Source organism: Balaenoptera borealis, assembly GCF_965194805.1.
Source record: "Balaenoptera borealis genome assembly, chromosome: 8".
NCBI lineage: Eukaryota > Metazoa > Chordata > Mammalia > Artiodactyla > Balaenopteridae > Balaenoptera > Balaenoptera borealis.
Window position 1 is genome coordinate 59,225,468 of NC_138865.1, and position 21,814 is coordinate 59,247,281.

The following is a 21,814-nucleotide window of genomic DNA, read 5'->3' on the forward strand; positions in this document are numbered from 1 at the left end:
AAAACACCCAAATGTCATGAATGAGGAAATAATTCACAGAATCAAAATTATAAGCTCAAGTTAAAGCAAGTAGTTTTTAATTTTTTTTCTATCTTGCCAGAAAGAAGAGAGGTCAAGCTTGGTTCATATGAAAAAGAATAGGGAGCTAGAAGTAACAAACAGGTAACTTCTCAAGGTGTTGTCTTCCTCACATATAGAAAGAAGACTAGAGAAAATCTTTTAACACTAAGATTCTGCAGTGCTTTGGTTGGGGCTTGAGAAAACCAAACTGAATTTGGCAAGAGGAGCAAAACAATGCAAGCAAGAGGGATAAAAGTAAGAAATCTTAATGGATGAAGTAAGAAATCTTAATGGATGGAAATGAGCAGATACCTGGAAACAGAGCCCTGAGTTGAGCTTTTCAAAAAGACACGAAACTCAAAAGTTAAGTAGCGTTGGTTCTTTTCCTCAGAAAATGGTGGGGGAAGTTATAAAGATATTTACAGAACGAACTGAAGACATGGAATAAAGATTGAATTATAAACTTGACCAATGGAGATTAAGAAAGAATATTTTTTAGATCCTAAGTAGAAGTATAGACAGAACTTTGCTAGGGTGAAATTTTACTTTGTTCAATGTCTTCTCAGGATTTCTATTTGAAAACATTGATAGTACAAGATGATTTATGGCCCAATTCATATATAATAGGTGACTAGGAGGGCATTTCTTAGAATAGTTACTTGAATGATGATGAAATGTTTGATCCTTGAGAATAAATTGCTCAAGTTGTTTATAAAATTTATAAAAAGAGTTACGTGCGCATTATTTTTCATGGTGGCCTGCCTGAGATTGAGGTATATAGGAAAATAGATGCCTTACATCTATTTCCTCCCAAGTCTAGTCACACACAATGGTTCTGTGTATACTGTGGAACCAATAAAGTCAGAGAATACAGTAAAACAGGGGTGAATATTACCAACACAGTGATCAATAGAAAGGAAGCTCAAAACACTCCAGTTAAATTGTGACAAAACCCAAATACAAGGTTGTCTTTACTCATGAGACAGATTTGCCAAAATCAGTTTATCCTTTTTCCTCCCACTCTTTACATGTCTGACCTAATATTTTGATATAAGCTTGGAATAGGCTGACATGTATAACACTGCAAACCTCACTCCATCCAAATCTTATTCCGATAATATTGAATGAATGAAGATGTTGGTCATCTGTCGTGTATAGTCTCTTATACACTGAGCTTTACTTATGTTAATAATAACATGTTAGATAAGCATCCTTTCCATTTTGTTGATGAAGAAACTGAGGTTCAGAGAATTAATGTAACTTGCTCGAGTTTAGTCACTAGGGTTTGGACTGAAATGTACATGACACCAAAATATTTAGACTTTCCAAATTATTCAATGAAACTCAGAAACTTCAGGAAAGACTGTGAATCCGAGATCAACCATTTTCAAGGTGTTGAAGACATTTCCTAGTAAAACATTAATTTGTCTCTGAAGACACTTTTTGGGAAACTGTTTATAGTTGGGCACCCAAGAGATATTTTTCTTCTCCTAAAATCATTTCTTCAGTGGCCTCATATCAACAAAACCATACAAAGGGATATGACCCTATTCTCTTAGATCTGTGCTCCAAGATGTTTTGAATCCATCAGTTATTACATATGTGGCCATAAAATATATGGAAGAGGAAACAAAACTCATGGCTTTAACCTATGGTTAAAACCTTAACCTGTGGTTCAAATCAGCAACCTTGCCACCACCACAAAACCTCTCAGAACTGGAGTTAGAATCATTAGAAGAATAGTTTTCAACCTTTGTGCATATTCTCTCTGTTTTAAGTAAGGAACCAGGTATTTAAAGTACATTGCATGTAAATTGCACTTTCCCGCTGAGGTTCTGTACCCCAAGGCTGACAAGGAGGGATCTGAGGAAATAATAGATTGAGAGGTACTGAACTGTGAATGAGCTTCAAAGGCATTCTGCTGTCTGCTGGGAGGCTATGCTTTTGCTGAGATAGCCTCTTCCGTTGCTGATAAACTCAGGAAAGAGGAAGAAACACACGTACTCTCTCTCTGGCTTCACAGCCTTACTTAGAACCATAAGCCCTTTTAGCTGGAAGGAATTCTCCCAGCCAACTCCCTCATGTTAGAGATAAGGCCTGGAGAGGTAAAGCAACTTTCCCAAAGCTATATCGTTAGTTAATGGAAGAGCTGGGACGGAAAGCCAGAACTCATGTAGGCTCGGTTCATTGTGCTCTTGGATGAGCATGGTGCTAGGAATCCCAGGGAGAGGAGGCTTGGTTGGGGAGTGCAAGTAGCCTGTTATTTGAAGGCCTATCTAAAAGAGATGCAACCAAACTAACAAGTTTTTAACAAGTTTCAGTGCCACTAAATTAGAAGGGGCGAAGTCATTAACCTTGCAAATAGAAATTTATAAGCATTGACTGAACTTGACCTTAAGCCAGTCATGCCTGTCCATTTCCCAGCGTCCTGAGAGCATGCTCACACATGCACGCACACAGGCACACACAGAGCCACTTCAGACTCCCCTCTGTGAAAAGGTGACCTAGAGACACACTGCAGGACGTGTTGATCAGCTTTCCTAATAAACACTGCATTTTTTAGAATAAAACATAATTTGGTGTAATCAGTCATTTTGCAGAAAAAATAATCTTAAATGATTCATAAATAAGAGGCTTTGCCTACAAATTAGAACTCCATCACAGGTTGATTGTCCCCTGGAGCTTGGAAATACAAACCTTTATCTTCTCATAAGGCGGTGTTGCCTCCTGATTCCCACAATGCTGCTCTCTTCCTGGGTACATGGGAGGATGGCCTCTCTACCCTCTGAAGTTAGTCTTGGCCATCATAGGACTTGCTTTGGACAATGCAGTGAGAGAGAACGGTGTGTGTCACTACTGGGCCACTTAAGAGCCAGTGTGTGAGTTGCTGTCCTTCCCCCTTCCTGCTGCATGGACCAGTGGCTGCTTCATCAGCCCAAGACACATCAAATTGATATGACACAGAGCAGAGCATCAGTCAACCTGGGACAGACATAAGAGTATGAGCAAGAAGTAACGCTTTGTGGTTTTACACCATGCAGATTTGGGGGTTATTTGTCACCATAGCACAATTTAGGCAGTTTTGACTAGTGGAGCATTGTTGACTGATAGGCTCACACTTTTCGATAATTATAACATGTTTTCTGCAAATGTCTAATGACCAATGGAGGTTTGCACACATCTGCTGAAAAATGGGGAGAGGTCAAGGGTTGGTTCCGTCAGTGTGCCCAAGAAAATTGCATAATCATAATACCTTCTTCCGTTTGGATGGTGCTTTAATAGTTAAAGCACTTTCTCAGCAATAACTCTTCATCATACAGCTGTGAGATACTTAGGTTGGGTGATAACACCATTTTTTTCAGACGAGGAAACTTAGATTTCGAGAATTTAAATGGCACGCTTACAACTAGGAAGGTGTAAGAGATCTGTATTTTCCATTCACTATAGTATTCTGCCTCTGGTTTTCAAGTAGGTTGAGAAATTGTTTTCAGTTAATTCTCTTTGTGGGGTGGTGGAGGTTTGGGGGACAAAGCCAAGAGCAAATATATTGTTCCTTGGGGTAGGTGAATACATTTGATATAACCCTATCTGCTCTGTGTCCACCATATAATGCTTAGTCTATGGTTGGACACCATATATAAATGAACACAATAAATATGGCTATGGGTTCCCTCTTAATGGGAGCTACATACTTTTCCTCCCCATGGTATTCCCTACCTCACCACTTAACTTCTGCCCTCCATCAAGCATGTATGAAATTCCTCGTAGAGAGGACAGAGACTGATATCCCACAATGAAAATGAATACCCCCTGGGCTATTATCTGAATGGTTGTATTCCCCCCAAATTCATATATTGAAATCTTAAAGGCCAATACAATGGTATTAGGAGGTGGAGTCTTTTGAGAGGTGATTAATGAATGAGACTAATGCCCTTATAAAGAGACCTGAGATAACTTCCTTGCCTTTCTACCAAGTAAGGATACAACGACAGGTCTGCAACCCAGAAGTGGGCCTTACCCAACCATGCTGTCAACCCTGATCTTAGACGTCCCGCCTCCAAAACTATGAGAAATAAATCTCTGTTGTTCATAAGCTACCCAGCCCGTGGTATTTTCTCACAGCAGCCTGAATGGACTGAGACGCCCTGATTAACACTAACATCTAAAGTTCACATGAGTTTGTAAATGATAGCTGTGGTAGGCAGTCTCTAAGATGGGCCCAATGGTCCCTCCTGGTACTCACACCCTTGTGTGTGAGCTGGATTTGCTGACTTGATTCCAACACAAGAATATGACAGAAGTGATGGAATGTCATTTTCAAGAATAGTTCTCAAACGACCTTGGCTTCTGCCTTGGGCAGCCTATGGCTCTCCCCTCTCAGACCACCAGCTGCCATGTCATGAGGACCCTCAGATAGCCTACGGAGAGGCCCACATAGCAAGAAACCACGGCCTGGCCACAGTCACATAAGTGAGTTTGGAGGCAGATCCTTCAGCCTTAGTTGAGCCTGATGTAACTGGAGCCCTAGACAACAGCTTGGTTACAAACTCATGAGAGACCTTGAACCAGAGGCACTCAACTAAGTTGTGTCCAGATTCTTGCCTCACAGGCACTACGAGACTAAGTGTTTGTTGTTTTAAGCCTCTAAGCTTAGGGGTAATTTGTTATGCAGTAGCTGATAAAACGAAAACCTATTTTGAGGGCAAAGACCTCAGGCAGGGCAGGGCAAGCTCCAGAGAGGAAGTTGTCTTAAAGGGGGTAGAGGTGCACACAGGACAATGTTTGTCTATTTTTTACTTTCATCAGATATTTTTCATCCTGTATTTTCAGGTTATACAAATATAAAAGTTATATTTGAATGCACAGACAGTGAGAGTTGAACTAACGCAGTCTAGCTTTTGCAGTTGACAAAATCGAAAACCACGATCTGGAGAGGAGGTCTTAATGTGTTTCATTCTATGTCACAAAATAAATTCCATTATAAGGCTTGAAGGGAAACCTAGGCTTGCCACACCTAGTCCAGTGCCGTTTCAGTTGTGCCATGCTGCTTCCTTCACAGTCAAAGAAGGAAAGGAAAGACATTTAGGATTAGCCATTGCAATTCTACAAAATATTCTTAAAAGCCAACCAGGTTTCTCATTTTAATAAAAGCCTAAAACAGACTTTAAAGCCTTTTCAACAGTTTGTATAGAATATAGGCATTATTCATCCAACAACTTTTTATTGAGCACCTACTATGTGCCATGTGCTGTGCTCGATGCTGGAGTTGTTATGGTGGCAAAAGCATTTGTTGGAGATTCCAGAAGCAGTGGCACATGAACTGTGTCTCCTTTATCAATGGTGTTTTCTTATGTTAACATCAGTAAGTAAATTTGTTCCCATAGACAGAAATCATTGAAAGGCTCAATTATTCATTCTCAGTATGGATCCAAAGCTTTTAATGCTCCTTTAGAGTGTTGATTGTAGTTCTAGGCTCAGTGTGGGCAAGGAAGGCTTTTGACAGTGGTCCCAGACAAGGCAGGGTCCACGATTCCAGGTTCTCCTCCCTGAGGTTGGAGGATACCCTGGGCTCCTGGCTCCCACATAGCTGGGGATAAAGAATGCTCTGCCTAACTGCTATGGCTTCACTTGAATTGTTAGGCACCAAATAAATTCTTAAAAAGAATAAGGAAGGTGAAACACCCTCTGACACATTGTGTGAGTCACAATGTGCTGGAGGTGAAATATTGATAGCATGGATATCTAGAGTCCAAAATCCCTGAGACACCATTGGTTTGATGTTCTCTAGTTAAGTGACATTGGGCAAGACACTTAATGTTAAACCACCTATTATTTATGTGCACAATAAGGAGAATAATAATAATTATACCACCTGCCTCTGGGAAGTGCTTTATAAGCTACAAAACAATCTTCACCAGTTCCCTTATTCCCTATTTATGAGATTCCTGAAAGCAAAGAAGAGCTGGTGATCCTTTTTTAACCTTTCATAGCTGTAGGACTGCACCTAACACTTAGTAGGTACTCAGTAGTTATTGCTGAAAAGCTACTACTTAATAATAGTGATAATCTCTGACTACCTACCATGTACCTGACATTGTCCTAAACACTTCACTTTGACTTTTGATTTCTCATAGTGACTCCATAAGGTAAATGCTATTACCCTATTATACAGGTGAGGAAACTGAGGCACAGAGCAATTGAATAATTTGTACAGTCACATAGTAAGTGGCAGAGCTGGAATTTAAACCCACACTGACTGGCTAACTGCCAAGATTTACTGCCTCTGTATAAGAACTGTGTATTGATTTACTGCTTCTCATTAGGAGAAATACAGGCAGAAAGAAAAGAGTTAGCTCTTATGTTGAAATGGGTACTTCTTTTAAATGAGCTTTTATCCAATATCAAACAAACAAAAGCCCCCCCCAATAAACCCCCCAAACCCCCAAAATCACATCAATCCAGATACAATCATACTGAATCCTCTTCAGTCTTTCTTTCAGTTGGATGAGCCCTTGACAATTGGTCATGTAGAATGCTGAGGTGAGGCTGAGTGCTCTTTGTCTGGGGGAATATCTGAAAGGCAAGAAGAAGCAAGTCGTGAGTTGTTAGCTGTACTTGAAAATTATTTATGCAAGCCAGTGGGTGTTGGTTGAATCTCTTGGCTGTAGTCTGCCTAAATTCTGTCACAGTGAGCCTATATGACAGGAAGTGAGTAAATTAAAAGACTAGGAAAGCCCTACAAAACAGGCAACTGCAGAACATTTCTGAAAAATCCAGAAGAGAGGAAAAAGGGAGATGAAGAACAAACCGGCATTTCTTGAAAGCAACTTCTGCTTAATTTCCATACACTTATTTAATCTTCATCCCAGTGGGTTAGGTAGTGCTAAACACATCTTGCAGATAAGGAAGCTGAATCTCAAAGAGGTTAAATAATGCTGCCAAGAAGGACTCTTAGCTGAGATTCAAAATCAGGCGGCGCCTACCTTCTCCAAAGCCCATGGATCTTCCATTCTGCTGCTGATATATTCTACCTCTTCTGCTGGTAGCCTTGCCTGACTGTTTTTACTAAACTGTAGAGCTAGTTGAAAGGAGCTACTGGGAGTCAGAAGACGATTACAAAAGTGCCAAGAAAATGTTGCTATCATGTTGGGGGGTGGGGAGAGGAAAGGGCAACAAAGGGGCTGAAAGAAAGAAGGAAAGACCAACGGAAACCATAAAAGACTGTGAATCAGAGAAAAGCTTTTAAGCTTTTGACAAAGTGTAGAAAGAAGAAAACAGTACTCCTAAGGCGTGAATTTTCCAGAGCATAGTTTCTGATTCTAATAATCCTATTAAAAAGCAGAGGAAAGCTCTAGGAAACCCTGGATACCCCTTTTTCCAAAGATGGCTACTTGCTCTTTCTTTTTTGGCCTTCCCCGCCCCCCCCCCCCCACCGGCTCCCTTTCTTTTGCTCAGGGTCACTGGTTTGGGGCCTTTCTGTTTTCCCTGAACCATGAATTAGTCTGACTTTTTGCCCCACCCTTTAAGAAGTGGTCTTGCCAAGATCAAATTGCCCAAGATATTTAGGTCAGCGGTCTCTGCATATTGATCCAGAGCTGGAACATGGACCTTGATGAAGTTGTCAGCGCTCTGTGGTAGAGTGAGAAAAGCTGGGATGACCCAGTGAGCTTTTTACAACTAAACGCATTCAATACCAACCATCTTTTATTCTGAGATTATGATCTCCTTCCTTGTTTGATGTTTCGGTGTTTCTTTTTTTATGAAATGGTGGTGAGAGCAGATGATTCCCCTTACCTACTTAAAAAAAAAACTCAATGGGTTGTGAAATCCTTTCATAGTCAGTTTCAGGCACCAATTTGAGAGACATGCCTGGTCCATTGGAAAGGTTCTGGTGATGGAAACTGATTAAGACTCAGAAAAATATCTTGGTAGGGGAGAGATTGATATATTTGATGGAAGAGTTCATAGGTTGTTTTAGAGATTAAATGAATAGTTACAAACTACTATACATAAAATAGATAAGCAACAGGGATTTACTGTACAGCACAGAGAGCTGTATTCAGTATCTTGTAATAACTTATAATGGAAATAATCTGAAAATATATATATATATATATATATATATATATATAACTAAATCACTTTGCTGTATACCTGAAACTAACCCAATACTGTAAATCAACTATACGTCAATTTTAAAAAATTAAAGAAAAAATTTTAAAGATTAAATTAGATTATACTAGTATATATATATATATATATATATATATATACATCCTACTGTAACATCTGGCATATTATTGGTATTTAAGCAAATACTTAAGAAGCCTTTTTCTCCCTTAACCTTCTCTACTTTGGGATAGATCTATGCGTCATATGACTTTTAACCTCCTTGGCCCCGGCCTACTAAATGCCAGTTCAAATCCCCGGTTTTAGTTTTGATGACAAAAAGACGCTCACACTTTGATAAACCTTCCCAGTGGGTGGTATCATCATCAGAGTGAGAATTACTGAAGGCCCAGCTGGGATTCCCTAGAGCACCTTATAATGACTTATCACTATTCCCCACTCCCACCATAGATGCACAAATACATGCAGAGGCAAATGAGATCACCCAGTCTGGGTCACTGAACGTTCACTACAGTACTATACCTTAACCGGGTAATACCCATGACACCTTTAAAATGAGAATGAACATGTGATTTGGGCAGTATCATTTTTCTCATAAAACGTTTAGAAATGAATCCAAGCTTTGTCACCTTTTAATTTTATAACTAGCTCATGGTCTTTCTTTTAGGAATTGCTTCTGCTTTGAGTCCTACCTTGATAGAATCAACCATTTCCTCTCTTTTGCCCTACAGAACCATGTATATACTGGAATGTGCCATAGTATGTGAAACATCTCTTACAGGGTCTGGCACATGTTATTGGATAACTAGATGAATGGCCACTGAAGCAAAGAGTTCAGACTCATTTATGTACCACTCATCCATAAACTCCCACACCCATGTTCAATACCAAGATGGTAGATTTACCACTTTTCCACACAGTTCTCTGGTTGAATGTTGTATCTTTGTTTGCTTGATCTTATTTTACATTTATACACTAAAACTGACTCTATTTTGAACCAGTTTTGCCTGTGTCTGTGATTTTGTTGGAAGAAGAAAGAATATATGAATTTCCTTTTCCTTGAACCCTATAAGGGCTGATCCTTTCCATGCCTGAGCCTAGATCCTTTGTCACCTGTTTTCTGGGGTGAGGGCAGGGGTGAACATGGAGGAGGAGTCATTTCTGAGGACCTGCAACTTTTTCCTCCCTACGGCCCAAAGTCCACACACACATTCACGAGACTGGTTCAAAGATCTTAGACCATGTAGGAGCACACAGAATGGGCATGAAAGGACACAAAATTTGGGTACTGTCAAGAGTCCAGCTGCATGGTGGCTCAGCAGTCTAGCTCAGTAGGAAGGGAATATTTATTGTGCTAAGCCTTGTGCTAGGTACTTTTAAGCACATGATCTCATTCTCTCTCCAAAGAATTCCGGGGTGTTATTATGAGAAACTAGAGGAGGGGGAAGCCGAAGACTAGCCTTTGCTGACCACAACACAACTAGCCCTTGCCATCAGTTCTGTTATATAAATTCACTCCTCTCTGAGACAATTATATGATTGTCTTTTTGCAGATGTGGAAATGGAAACTCATGCAAGATCCCCCAGTGAGAAACGGACAGGGATAGATTTTGAACCCCATTTGCTGGCTTGTGCACTTTTACTGGGTGTTTTGCATGTTTATGTCTTGCTCATTTTTTTTTTTTTGTATCTACCAGTATATTCTTCTTTTTTAATATATATATTTGAAAGTTGCTAACAGGATAGATATTTAAAAAATTTTTATTTTATATTGGAGCACAGTCGATTAACAATGTTGTGTTAGTTTCAGGTGTACAGCAAAGTGATTCAGTTATACATATACATGTATATATTCTTTTTCAAATTCTTTTCCCATTTAGGTTATTATAGAATATTGAGCAGTGTTCCCTGTGCTATACAGTAGGTTCTTGTTGGTTACCTATTTCAAATATAGCAGTGTGTACACATCCATCCCAAACTCCCAGTCTATCCCTCCCCCCCACCCCTCCCCCCTGGTAACGATAAGTTCATTCTCTGAGTCTGTTTCTGTTTTGTAAATAAGTTTATTTGTATCATTGTTTTTCAGATTCGGCATATAAGTGATATCATATGATATTTGTCTTTCTCTGTCTTACTTCACTTAGTATGATAATCTCTAGGTCCATCCATGTTGCTGCAAATGGCATTATTTCATTCTTTTCTTATGGCTGAGTAATATTCCATTGTATATATGTACCACATCTTCTTTATCCATTCATCTGCCAATGGACACTTCGGTTGCTTCCATGTCTTGGCTGTTGTAAATAGTGCTACTGTGAACATTGGGGTGCATGTATCTTTTTGAATTAAAGTTTTTATCTTTTCTGGATATATGCCCAGAAGTGGGATTGCTGGGTCGTATGGTAGTTCTATTTTTAGTTTTTTTAAGGAAGCTCCATAGTGGCTGCACCAATTTACATTCCCACCAACAGTGTAGGAGGGTTCCCTTTTCTCCACACCCTCTCCAGCATTTATTATTTGTAGGCTTTTTGATGATGGCTATTCTAACTGGTGTGAGATGATACCTCATTGTAGTTTTGATTTTCATTTCTCTAATAATAAGAGATGTTGAGTATCTCTTCATGTGTCTGTTGGCAATCTGTATGTAAAAAGACATTTTCTTTTCTTGACAAGCCACTTCAACAAATTAACAATATATCTCAAAAAAAAAAAAAAAAAAGACAAAAAAAGAGTAGATCTAAGGACTTACCCTTAAATACTGTCAGTCAACATGGCCAGCTTTCTTTTCCATATGATTTCTCTAAAACTAGATTAAAAATTCCTCAAAGGGCGGGAGCTGTGTCTCATCTATCTTGGCATTTCTGGTTGCTAACCCAATGTCTGACACTTTATAGACGTTCGAAAATACTTTCCCTGGTTACATTTTTATTTGTACCATCCACCAGGGCCTAGCATGATATTGTGTCTATATTAAGTGCTGAGCATTTTTGTTGTTGTTGAAATACTGTATAGTCCCTTTGCCTCATCTTTCAGAGTGCTTTAAAAAAGAAAGAGTTCATTTAGAGAATGAAACACATTTCTCACAAGTTTGCTTTCTTTGCACTAATGCCAGAACATTATCAAGGGAAAAGTCTTGAATAGGGCTCAGAAAATGATCTCCACACCTCAGTCCCTTTTAGAGACCCCCTTGGACGCCAATGTTCCCATCTAAGCAGCCATTGGAACATTCCTTTTCATTAACTCTTCTGCGCATGCCCCTTCCTTCGTTAGTGCTGCTCTCCGCCGCCCAGCCCACGCCTGCAGCGCTCCCAGGTTGGGGCGGCCTGGTCCGGAGTCAGGCTCAGGGCTTCAGCTCAACTCATAAATGTGGAAATAACAAAATGTGTTCCCTGAAGCTTTGCAGCGTTGTCAGGAAATGGGGCTGCTTGCGTGCTGCACTTCCACAGATCTGGAAATTCTGCCGAGCTTGGGTTGACTCCAGAAAATAAGTTTAAAAGTGTTCAGGGAAGCGAGGAATGAAAGTAGGCCATTAGCTGGAGACACGAGTGCTCCTGCTGAGTCTGTGTCTTGGCCGGGCCCTTGGCAGAGAGCAAGGCTGGAGTGTGTGTGCTGTGGACTGTCGCGGCCACACTTGCTTTGCTAGGGATCGGGGCTTTGCTGAAACTTTCCTTCTCACAGTTTTCATGTCTCAGACATCCGCGTGGCACCTTTGGGAAGGAGTTGGGGGTAGTTACTGTTTCTGGTTGGAAGACAACAAGGCACAGAGAAGAATAAACTCAGAACGCCTTAAGGATGCGTGTTAGATCTTAACTGTCTTAGCACCAACCTGGCCTAGGCCTTCAATAAATCTGTGTGGAATAAGTGTCTGAGTAAAAGGGATTTCTCTGATGGTTTCTGTGTCAAAGGCAGGGTGTGAGGCCGTGTTAAGTCTCTTTGGTTACCCTGAGCTACGCAGATGATCTCAGGGGGCGTAAGTCATGGAAGGTAGCACTGGTTTTCCTTGGTTGTGTTGCTGACACAACACCTTCCTTAGCATTCTAAAGTCACGAAGGAGTTTTCTGGTGTTTGGTAAGGTCAAAATTGGGTTTTCAGGTCAGACGATGGAGCTGGAGATGGAGCTTTTGTTGGAGGAACATAAAATTCAAAATCATTTTTCCTTCTTGGTAGCTGTCTCTGTGCTCCTGGCCACCAGAGCTGTGAGATCCAGAAGAGAGGGTGTGAGGGCAGTGGCCTGGAGGCATGGTGGCCTTGAGGCCTGGTGGCCTCTAGTCTTTGCCCTAATTTAGGGCCTAAGATAATGAGCTAAAAAGGCTAACTAGTTACCTGGCAGTAGCACAGCTGATTCTGGGTAGTTGGTGGTGTTTGTGACAGTTGCTTCTCAGGAACCTCCCCAGGAGGCTAGATGGGAATTTGACCACCAATCAAATGAAAAAAGGAAGCAACTAGGGCTCTGGGCTTAGGTTACATGTATTTCATTATTTTTCCCATGATGCAGTTTGGGAAGGGTTTTTTGGGGGTTGTTTCTCCACTGTCCCAAGAAACTTCCACTGTGAGAGTCTCTTGACCCACAATGCTTGTGTTCAAATCCTGGCTCTGCCACTTACAAGCTATGTGACCCTTGGGCAAGTTGCTTATCTCTGGGAGTCTCAGCTTCCTCAAATGGAAAGTGGGGAGGATGATAAAACTTAAGTCACAGGTCTGTTATGTGGCTTTAATGAATTAAGACATGTAAAGTTCTTAAAATAGCACACATGTGCTACCTAACTTTGTTGTCATTTTGCTGAAGCCCCATCAATCAGAAAATTTGACATGGAGGCCAAAATAGGTATTTTTCAAAACTGATACTTTTTTGATAGAGTCCTGTCTGGAGGCTGGAAAATGAACTAGTTGAACTCGCCAGGTTTTCTCACCAATAATAGGCTCCTGTGAAAATTCTGATTTCAATATTTGTTACCTTCACAACTAGTTATTAAATCATCCTTGGCTCTCATTCCCCAAGTTCTTTGTAGAGCAGACTGTACTAGTTCTCCACATAATTTTAGGGCAATTTGAGTACATTGGTTAATGTTTTTGAAATCTTCAAATGAAAAGCTGTGTCTTTTCAAGTGCGCACCTCTGTGCATCTCTTCTGCTTTGAGCGCCAGTTATGAAATTGAAGCTGGGATTAAACTGTAAAAAGTCAGCGAATAGTTTGGAGTCTTCTGGAGTAAATTCTTGCAGTGTAAGCACTTTGTTACTTGTCTCTAAATTATTAAAAAAAAAAAAAGGTGGGAGGGATCTGGCTTGGATCACCTAGGCAAAGCAATTTTCCGTGAACACTGCTATCCCAATGCACAACAGGAAACTTATTGAAAAGCTAGCGGGTTGGAGAAAAACAGTAGCTAGTTCAACAAAGAGTGTCAAGAGAAGATAGGGAAAGAATGAAGAGGGCACAAAATTACCCAGAGAGGACTGAACATCGCTCTCTGTAAGGAGAACTTTCTGTGAAGTCATGGCTGGGAGTGTCTATAGCTCTCTAGGGGGAGTTCACGTACATGCACACACACCCACAGGCAGGCACACACAAGTGCACACACACATCTGGCACTTGAATTGCAGATAACCTAACCCGACACTCACCTTGGCATGGCTACAGAAGTAATATTTTTACCAGGATGAACTGTTGTTAAAAAGTTCCTCCAGTGCATTAGTCATGCTTTACTTTAACTTGAGACAGGCAGGTTTTCTTTCTTTTAAACTCATTTGAATGCACATGGCTTTCTGATTTGATCTAGGAATGGAGAATATTATAATTTCTGAATGCCAGAGTTATTCTGGCAACCAAATATCACTATATCAAGAACTATATTCAGTAAAATAGGTGGGCTTATCTTTTATGAGTTCCACTGAATCACCAGAATTGGGGAAATCACAGAATTACCTATAGAAACAGAATTAGAAAATAATGGTGAAGTCAACATATTGCTTTGGACAGATAATAAGTTATTATTCTGCCAAATCTATGATTTACTGAAGAAAATAGGAATTAAAATACATCTGATATTGCTATTTTATCCTAACTTTTATTAGAATTTCTTTTGAAGATGTGTAACTAATTTTGTATTTGTCCATTGGATTTCAGTAAACAGTGAAATAATGGTGACTTTTTGAGGGCCTACTGTTCCAAGCATTATATTTAGTGTGATTTAGCTACAGTGTTAAAGCAGTGGTTCTCAAAGTGGGTGCCCTGGATGCATTAGCATCATTTGGGAACAGGTTAGAAATTCAAACAAATTAAAAAATTATTAAAAAAATTTTTTTATTGAAGTATAGTTAATTTACAATGTTGTGTTAATTTCTGCTATATGGCAAAGTGATTCAGTTATACATTTTATATATATATATATTTATATATATATATATATATATATAAATATATATTCTTTTTCATATTCTTTTCCATTATGGTTTATTACCAGATATTGGATGTAATTCCCTGTGCTATACAGTAGGACTTCATTGTTTATCCATTTTATATATAATAGTTTGCTAATCCCAAACTCCCTGTTCATCCCTCCCCATGCCCCCCGCCCCTTGGCAACCACAAGTATGTTCTCTATATCTGTGAGTCTGTTTCTGTTTCATAGATGAGTTCATTTGTGTCATATTTTAGATTCCACCTATAAGTGATATCATATGGTATTTGTCTTTCTCCTTCTGACGTATTTCAGGTAGTGTGATAATCTCTAGGTCCATCCATGTTGCTGCAAATGGCATTATTTCATTCTTTTTTATGGCTGAGTAGTATTCCATTGTATATATATACCACATGTTCTTTATCTGTTCATCTGTCGATGGGCATTTAGGTTGCATCCATGTCTTGGCTATTGTAAATAGTGCTACTATGAACATAAGGGTACATGTATCTTTTTGAATTAGAGTTTTGTCTGGATATGCCCAGGAGTGGGATTGCAGGATCATATGGCAACTCAATTTTTAGTTTCTTAAGGAAGCTCCATACTGTTTTCCATAGTGGCTGCACCAATTTACATTCCTACCAACAGTGTAGGAGGGTTCCCTTTTCTCCACACCCTCTCCAGCATTTGCTATTTATAGACTTTTTAATTTGGGCCATTCTGACCAGTGTGAGGTGATACCTCATTGTAGTTTTGATTTGTATTTCTCTCATAATTAACGATGATGAGCATCTTTTCATGTGCCTAATGGCCATCTGTATGTCTTCTTTGGAGAATTGTCTATTTAGGTCTTCTGTCCAGTTTTTGATTGAGTTGTTTGGTTTTTTGTTATTGAGTTGTATGAATTGTTTGTATATTTTGGAGTTTAAGCCCTTGTTGGGCACATTGTTTGCAAATATTTTCTCCCAGTCTGTAGGTTATCTTTTCATTTTGTTTATGGTTTCCTTTGCTGTGAAAAAACTTATAAGTTTGATTAGTTCCCATTTGTTTATTTTTGCTTTGATAGAAATTCAAATTCTCAGGCCTTATTTCAGATCTACTGAATCAGAAACTCTGGGGATGGGACCTAGTAACGTGCATTTTAATAAGCCTTCCAGGTGATTCTGATGCATGCTTATATATGAGGATTAGTGAGGTAGTTAGGTAACTAACTACTGAATAGTAGGTAGCTAACTACTCTAACTACTGATCTTGAGTAAAGTTAGTCTGCTATAGCAAAGAGATTTAACAGGTATATCATCTTGTTTAAGTTTTGCCAAAACTAATGAGGAAGAATTGTTACACCTATTTTACAGCTGAGCGTATTGAGACTAAGAGATAAAATTCACATGGCTAGATTCCATTCCAAGCCAATATGTCTTCAATTTTTTTCTTCACTAGTCTATGGCACCAACAACTGTAGCCCTCTACAAAGACAAATTTATTTTAAAATTGTTTACAGAGTTTTAGATCTATAGGTAATCAAGACAGAGAACTAGATATACTATTTGCCTTTATTCCACAGAATCTGTTTCTTTCATTAATTTGCCATATGAACTGAGCAGATAACTTAGAATCTTACTCCCGTCATTTGAAATAGAATAATAATGGTGCATTTCATCACATGTCCGGTGAGAACAAAGGGGATGGTTTCCCAGGGACTTGGAGCACCTCAGATAATACTGTGTCATTTCGCTGTATTTTACTAAGTATATAGCAACCTGAAAAGTTATATTGATATAAAAATAAAATTTCCTCAGTAAGGCATACTTTGAAAATACCGGAGAAATCTCACTATAAAATATTACAACCCCTAATTGGAGTAAAAATAACATTTTTGTGATGCAAACCATATCCTCCAATACAGTATGTTTTGCCAAAGAGCAATAGGAGAACTCTCTGGAAAGCATGCATCATAGAATAATTGCTTCAATGGGAAAAGAAATGTTTGGGGGTTATACATTTCAGAGGCACAATAACAAAGTTACTATTATTATTTTGAATGCAGGAATTTCAATAGTAAAGGTGTTTTATGGCAGTAAGTGTATAGCTATAACACTTTAGCATCCCCTGTCTGTATCCAATATTTGATTACACTGAGCTTTTCCTAAAAATAATAGCCTTCATTTCCCAAACATAAACAGCACTATTGTTAATGCAGGCTTTCTCTTACATATTTCAATCAACTTTTTTACCTTTTATTATACACAGAAAAGCACAGTGCTTTTCAAACTAGACACTAAGCTATAAGTACAATGCTTAATTTTTCTACTTCCATGTTAGTTTCCAAAAGAGAATCATTTTAAACAAATATGTTACTTTCTTAATCAATTGGATTAAAATCATTTAGGTAGATGAAAACTTGTATTGCTGGAAAAAAATGCCTAAATAAGTTTATGGCTAGAATCTGTGTCATTAAGAGCCACACACCTGTGTTTTAAGACAAAGTTACATATGGGGATATCTTTTTGAATTTTTAGAAGTGTAGAAAGTAAAAACAGGGACTCAGATTTCCTGAGGTTCACTGATTGAAGCATCATAGCTTTTAGTGTGTTCAAAGAGAAGTTGCTTTCAAGGTACAGTACAGAGGAGGGAAACTTTTGGGGACAGAAGTTGCAAACCCAAATGCTTATAGAGGCTAGGAAACCAAGTATGCCATGCGGGCTGAATGAAGTATAATGGGGTATCGTAGGGACGTTGGCAAAGCCAAGGGGGCTCACAGGGGACTTTGTATCTAAGCTCCAGCTGATTGTTGCCATGTGGAATATATATCTTAAGAGAGCTAGAAATGTGAATTTCTATGTGACATCTCCTAATTTTCAAATGTTAACTCCCAGGCTTTTATAATAATGTGATTACTAATGTACAAACCAAACGAAGCTCATCTGTGGGCTGGGTTTGGCTCATGGGCTGCCAATTTGTACCCTCTGAGAAACAGAGGTGGTGTGTGTGTGTGTGTGTGTGTGTGTGTGTGTGTGTGTGTGTGTAGGCAAGATAGGGTAGTACTAGTGATGGGGTATATGTAATGAATCTGTTAAATATGTTTGTGCATAGCTTTAGGTAACTAGAAACAAATATGACATGGCCTTGAGCTTCACCTTTATTTTAGGAAGAGTGGGCACATCTAAATTTCAACTCAACACTCTCATGATATATTCTCATGGAGTCATGAAAGAGGTGAATTGGGCCATTCTTCGTTATTTTGGCTGATTAATTAGGGTCATGTCAGTTGCCAGCATATAACTACAAAAAACCCCCCAAAGCTTACCTGAAGTTTAATACATTTAAATTGGTTTCAAGTTAGGTTGGTAACAACTGTAGGTGCAACCACAACTTTCTATTTGTAATTGAGTTGTCCAGTAGACATCCTTAGGGCATGACTTCACTATAAGAAGTGAAAATAGGGACAAAATTCCCTTTTAATTTTCATTCCACTGTGGAGACCTGCATAATTCAGTTGTGGCAGTGTTCTGCTACTTGTGGTTGGTGCGGTTCCTTTTGCTCATAAAAATAAAAACCGTTTCACATCATCTCAATTGTCTCGTAAATGTAAATCAAAGAGGGGGGAAAAGCTATAAAACAAAACAAATACAAATACCCACTAGATAGGCTAAGAAATAATGGACTGGGCTTATTCCTTAATGTACTTAAGTACTGTGCTTTGCATAACACATATACCTCTCCTTAGTCAATAGATGGATTCCTGAAAAGTTACTTGTAAATCAATTGTGCAAAAAGAAATCATATCTTAAGTGCATTAAATAAGTTTGTTATTTAAAGGAAAGCTAGCATGAATCTTTTTGGAAAGCAAAAAAAAATCTGTTTTTAAAATGAAATCTCAATTCTAATATATCTTGGCTCCAAATTCATGGAGCCATTGAGTGTATTATTTCAACTGCTGTCCTCATCTTGCTTTCTTCTCTAGCACATTATACCTGAAGACCTCAAAAGCCTTTGCAAGTAATGTGTTTTGAGTGTTGCTTTTTTTTTTTTTAGCATCTTTATTAGAGTATAATTGCTTTACAATGTTGTGTTAGTTTCTGCTGCATAACAAAGTGAATCAGCTATATGTATACGTATATCCCCATATCCCCTCCCTCTTGTGTCTCCCTCCCACCCTCCCTATCCCACCCCTCTAGGTGGTCACAAAGCACCAAGCTGATCTCCCTGTGCTATGCGGCTGCTTCCCACTAGCTATCTATTTTACATTTAGTAGTGTATAGATGTCGATGATTCAAGTTAGACTTACATAGCCATAAAGATTTAAATCAAATATAGAAATGCTTAATAAGTTTGCAATCAAATGAATTTACATGCAGAGGAGAGGCTATATCTGAGTCAAGGTCCTTGGGTTCGCACACATGAGGCAGGGTTCGGTGGGTTCTAATAAAATGGTCTTTAATCCCTATTTTACACTATGTAGAAATTAAAAGGTTAGACCAAGAGGTCATGCTTACCTCTACATTTGGGCTCCTGCTATCTCATAGTTAATTCCATAACATAATAAACAGGTGTGAACTCAGCCCATTGCTCCCTCTCTATAAAAATTCACATGCAAACAAAGCATATGTAGGTGTGGAAGATAGGAGGGTGGGATGTGGATAAAGGGAGGCCTTGCACTGCAGCAGTAGAGAATTTCAATTTGAACGTTAGACCTGACCATGCTGAAAATGGGCTAACGTCTCCACCACCAGGGAATTTCAACGGACTCTGTGAAATCTTTCAGCCTTGAGCCATCTTAATAGCTGTTTTTATTCTTTCCTCTGCTTGTTCCTTCTCTTTATCTCCTCTCCTTCAGAAGAAAAAGAAAATCCTGCTCGTGCAGAGGAGATAAGCGTTCTCCTTTGTTGCCTTAAAACACCTGCCATGTCCTCGGATCTCACCTTCTAATCCAAGCAGTTCATCAAGGTATTTTTTCAAAAGAAAGACAATTTCCTCTTTGGAAATTTTCAAATAATAAAACTTTCGCCTCCACATCAAAAGAAGCAACAGAATCCCACCTCAGATTAGCTTAAGTAGAATGAAGAAAACCTTAGAAATGATGATTAGATCAGAGGGGAATCTCCTAGAACATAAATGTAGGAAAAGTGGCCCTGGAAAGATTGGAGGAAGAGCTGGACGGTGGTCAGGTCAGCTGTCTTCTGGTCTTTCCTTGCTGTCTCTGAGGCCATATGCCTCTTTTTTCTTATTATCTATTCACACTTTCCCATTTCTCTTTAAACAGACTATTTCTGCTTCTTTATGTGAATGACTACTCCGCAGCTCCCAAATTCACATAAGCTAGTTCCAGATACCGTCTCAGATTTTCCACCATCCTCTGTGCCCTTCCAAATTCCCTGGTGAGAGAATCTGATTGACAGCCTTGGCTCCCATGCCCATCAGCCATGGGGGGATAGAGGAGGAGAGAGGGAGGGGTCATGTAGTAAAAAGAGAAGAGACAGTTTTTAGAGAAGAGGGTGAGCTGGGTTCATTCTCAAGATAGGAATTAATTGCAGGTTAAAATCCTAAAAGATTACAGTGTATTTGATCTGTAGATATCATTAAATACAGTAAGTCCCTTACATACAAATGAGTTCTGTTCCAAGAGCATGTTCATAAGTCCAATTTGTTCATAAGTCCAACAAAATTAGCCTAGGTACCCAACTAACACAATCGGCTCTATAGTACTGTATTGTAATAGGTTTATAATGCTTTCCACACAAATAATACATAAAAAACAAACAAGCACAAAAAATAAAGAAAACATTTTAAATCTTACAGTACAGAACCTTGAAAAGTACAGTAGTACAGTACAACAGCTGGCATACAGGGGCTGGCATCGAGTGAACAGGCAGGAAGAGTTACTGGCTGGAGGAGGGAGAGGAGGTGGGAGATGGTAGAGCTGAAGGATCGTCAGCAATAGGAGACGGAGGGCAAGCTGCAATTTTACTCACGCCTGATGTCGATGGCACAGGTTCTGGTTCCTTGCTGGATTCAATTCAACCCACCCTCTTAAAAAAATGATCCAGTGATGTCTGGGTAGTAGCTCTTTTTTTCTCGTAATAGATGACACAGTAGCACTGGGTTGCATTCTGAATGTCTGCTGCAACCTTCATGTACCATTCTATATTCAGGTCCTGTGCCTCAAAAACTGACAGTGCCTCCTCAAACAAAGGAAACCCCCTTGCCGTTTCCTGCATCGTGAATCTCTTCGGTTCTTCAGTTACTTCTTTTTCCTCTTGTCTCTCTTTGTCCGTTCTGTGGGCCTCTAATTCTATCAGGATTAGCTCCTCATGTTGCACAGCAAGGAGTTGAATGAAGTCATCCTCTTGCAGATCTAGCTTGAAATAAAGATACTGTACTACTGTACTCTATATAGTACTGTACAGTAAAGTACACAAAAGCACAACCACTTCTAGAGGATGCATGCACGTGACAATGTACACCAGACACGTGAACTCACTTACATGATTGGACATGTGAACACACGTTCGCATCTTTGAAAGTTTACAACTTGAAAGTTCTTGTGTAGGGGACTTACTGTATGGCATTGCTACAAGGTATCCAGTAAAGTCCAGAGCATGAATATATGATGAGGGATCCTGAAAGTAAAAGAAGAAAAACGAGAGAAAAGTAACCTTGATTCCAACCAGTAGGCCATGAAAAGGTAGAGTATCATGGAAGGAAACAAATTGAAGATAAGTTCAAAAGGCAATATGGTTTAAGGCAAGAAGGAGGTGAAGTGCAGACATGAATTAAGCGAATTTTAGCTGTGAGAAACTGAGGGAATAATTTCTTCTCTGTGCACTGAGTGTCCTAGGAGATAATGGCTCAAGACAGACTAACACAGAGCATGGTCAGAAGCCTGAAATGTCATGGGGGAGGGGCGGGATGGAGGCAGAAGGCTTAAGAAAGCCTCCTGATGACTTTTACATTTTTTTTGCCACATCTGTGTACAGCCAGAAGAGGAAATAAGCACTGGTTAGAAATAAACATTTTTGATAGTATTTAGCAGTTTAACAAAATAACCATAAGTTACAACATCTCATCTCTTTAAAAATGGGAGAGATTCTCCTTTGTCTGGGTAAATGGAAGCCAGGAGAAGCTAAGACAGCTTCATGAACTCTTCATGAACCAGCTTCCCCTTTCAGCCCTTCTTTACTAGGTGGCATTAAATCCCTCTTTTCACAAATAGAGTCACACGTCTTGAA